Here is a 3,565-nt window from a genome sequence, read left to right as displayed (position 1 = left end):
AAACCTTTGAAAACAAATGCATACAAACATCTTCTGTTAAAAGCTACTCATTCCTGGTAAAATACAATCATACTAGAGTGGTATTAGATGTAATCCAGGGGTACTGAGTATAAACCTGAAGAAATAACTGCTTTGATTTACAGATTTTGATTGAAAGGTTGTATGTTTGGCTTTTTAAGGGTATGAACAAATGAAAACTAAGAGGTTATTTGAGCGTCAACTTACCTGACGTCATGTTAGGAGTCACAGTACCTATGAAAACAAATGCATAAATATAATTAGATAAGAATCTTAGACTTTCAACATATATTCACAAAAAGTCAGTTAATAAACACAGCCTGAAGATATTTTTTTAGCTGAATGTACTTTATGGTGTATCAGTACAATATGACATCACTTTTGGCATTAGAAAGTGCAGCAGAATAAACTGTTTAACTGGTATTTACTTGATCTTTTAAGTTTGAAACAAATTCACTTTAGGTTGTTTGCTGTCCGTTTATATTCACTGTACTTTCAATTCGGATTCAGGCCATTTTGTATGTAACATCAGTGTGAACAGTCATATCAGAATTCATGTGACTTTTATTTCACTTTAGATTAAAATTCATGCTGGTCACTCCAGGCTGGTGACCTGTTCACACTGGAACTGGAACATTTAAAAAATAATGTTAACAGCCAAAAAAAAAAAAAAAAGATTTAAGAGCTAAAGCTTGTAGTGTGAATGTAGCCTAATAGGTTATCGAAGCTTTAACTTACTTGAACTTGTCTGTGGCGTCACCATGTCTATGAAAACAAATGAATAAACATAATTGGGAAAACATCTGAGACTGCTAACATCAGTAGACAAAAAGTCAGGGAATTTACATAAATGCATCAACAGAAATAAATGTGAATTAAATTTAATTTGATTTAATTGAATACTTACTTATCATCCCCAAAAGCAGCACAGGCAACATGATTTGACTTGCCATTCTCCAAATCCTACAATAAAAACCTACGGACCAATTATAACAAATTAAGTTCCAGACAAGAAAACAAAAACAAACAAACAAATTGAAAGGACTCAGAAAGTGCATACAAGGATACACAATCCTGTATTTTTCTTATTTGATATTATTAGCAAAATATGTTATATATAACTAATACCCTGCTGACTGGCAAACAAACAGGACAATGCTTTATTAAAAATAAATTTTTTTTTTCTGTCCAATAGTTGACTCCAAAAAAATGAAAAGGTTATTACTATCATTCAGTTACTATCATTTGCACCATTTTTGTGTATCATTAAGAAACAGCTTTAAAAAAAATCTAATTTCTACAAAATAAATTCATTACCTGTTCATACGGGCTTCTTTTGTTTTTAACCCTCTCATTTATGTGAAACTGCAGGTCTGCAACCAGGCTTTATACAGCAAGAGCTGGCACAGTTCTATAATTATGTTGCTTGACCAGTTACTGGTATTCAGATGGATACAATTAATTGCTTCCCCATGACAAGTGAACAAAACATTCTGAACATATTTTCTCACCTACCTTTAGTGGTATCTAGATATTTACTGGCATGTTTTGAGATATTAATCTCTGAGCCAACACCCAGTACAATGAGACTGGGTAGAATTTCTTTTGCAGTGCTCCCAACACTGAAAAAGGAAATAAAAAACTTAAACTTTACAGAACATTGTTTCCAATTGGTCTGGATAATCCACAGAACCGTGAGAATTTTCATGTTCAACAGTGTTTCATTTGGTAGTCAACCTCATTTATTTTAACCACAAAGACAATCATTACCTATCTATCTATCCTATCTGATCTTTCCCTACCCTTTACCACAAGGTTTTAGTTGTCTAAACTTAACCATACCATCACCATGGGGGGAAGCAGACCACTGGAAATGCTAACATAGTGCTCAGACAGGTAGTTTTTATACTTTTACTGACTAACAACCTTTTTAATGGTGTGAATACTTTCTGTTCCAAGTCCTTTCATCTGATTGCAACAATTCTAATTAAACAATATAGTATAATTATAATGTGACTATCATATGCAGTAGATTTATTTAAATCTAAAAGCTAATAAATATTACACAGATAACTAAAAAATATGGAAAGATGCAAGTATACATTCTGAATGTGCATCGTTATTTATAACTTGAAAATGCATTTCCTGGGGAAAATGCAGTGTGAATGCTTCAGCTAAAATTATTTCTAAAGCATTGCTGAAATTGCAGAAACTTTGCCTGAAAATTCTCGATCCATGTGAAACTGCAGGTTTGCAACCAGGCTTTATACAGCAAGACCTGGCACAGTTCCATTAATCTGTTGTTTGACCAGTTTCAGACATTCAGATGAAACTAATCTAATTGCCTTCTCATGTCAACTACAACCTAGTTATAAAACTTCATGCATACAGGTAAACATGCATTGGATATTCAGTTACTGAGTTTGCAGTAGATGTTTAAAAAAAAAGTACACCAAATTCGAATCTGACCCGCGGCCCTTTGCTACATCTCATCCCCACTTTCTTTACCCCCCTTTCCTGTCTATCTTCGGCTGTAAACACATTGACCCCCCTAGAGACAGTTCAGCAGGTGCAATGCATTGTGGGTGTGCCCCTTTCACACTTTCACATATTGCGCTCAGCAGTGACTAGTACCGCAAGCAGCATGACATAAGACTCAGTGGATTGTCTATACTCTCAATTTAGAACAGCAGAGTATGGGATATGGACTTGAGCAGTGTTATTAATGACTTTGCTGAGTGAAAGCCCCGTAGGATGAACTTCTAATGGGTGAGTACATGTGTCTCTTTGTCATGGAGGCATTTAAATCACCTCTCAAATGTTAGAAAATGCACACTAACTGTAATCTAATGACAATGATGATGATGATTTTAATTGCTATTTGTTTTGTGATTATTGACATACTGTGTAAGCTGCTTAGTGTGGATTTGTTACTGTAGGCTGGATAAAGCTAATTTTGTTCTTTGATAGTCAGAGACAGCAGGCTGTGGTGCTTTGAGTCCAGGGCAGATTGTTAGATTTGACACTTCATCTTCTGTCCGTGGTGCTGATCAAAGGCTGCAGGTTAGCGATTGTGTGGAATCAATGTGTGATGCCCACATGTACTTGAGCGTGCTTTTCGGGCCGGAGGGTCGGGGGCACAAGAAAAATATTTGCACCAGGACCAGTTACAAACATGTTGCACTGCTGCCCTGCTGGTAAATCGTGAGAATATTTGTAGTAGCCATGCATCAATGAAAACTGATACAGAGAGTGAGATGAGATGTGAAACAACAGTCAATCACAATGGGTAAAGAATTGCTTCGGTGACAATGACAGATAAGAAAGCAGTGTGAGTTTTAGGCTTGTAAGATTGTATGCACACATTCAAGGCTTAAAATATTCCACAGTATCAAAATAGTTTCGGTTTTATTTGCCTGCATGATTCATTTTGAGATATCCAGTATTTAGATTGCTGCCACAACCAGAGTAACATGTCAGTAAATGGAATTTCCTTTGTGATGCTCCCAACTTTACTTTCTGTTCCAAGGCCTTTGCTTTGATTACA

The 3,565-nt window shown here is 35.5% G+C and overlaps 1 protein-coding gene across 1 annotated transcript in view; it reads left to right on the top strand.

Annotated features, from left to right (window-relative positions):
- LOC118333774 (alpha-tectorin-like) overlaps positions 1–3,565 on the top strand; it is an 8,435-nt gene that overhangs the window by 148 nt on the left and 4,722 nt on the right. The gene's annotated exons all lie outside the window — the stretch shown is intronic.

This window comes from Morone saxatilis, unplaced genomic scaffold, assembly GCF_004916995.1.
Source record: "Morone saxatilis isolate NCDOM2014 unplaced genomic scaffold, NCSU_SB_2.0 Contig1, whole genome shotgun sequence".
NCBI lineage: Eukaryota > Metazoa > Chordata > Actinopteri > Moronidae > Morone > Morone saxatilis.
This window is presented reverse-complemented; position numbering and strand designations above follow the sequence as displayed.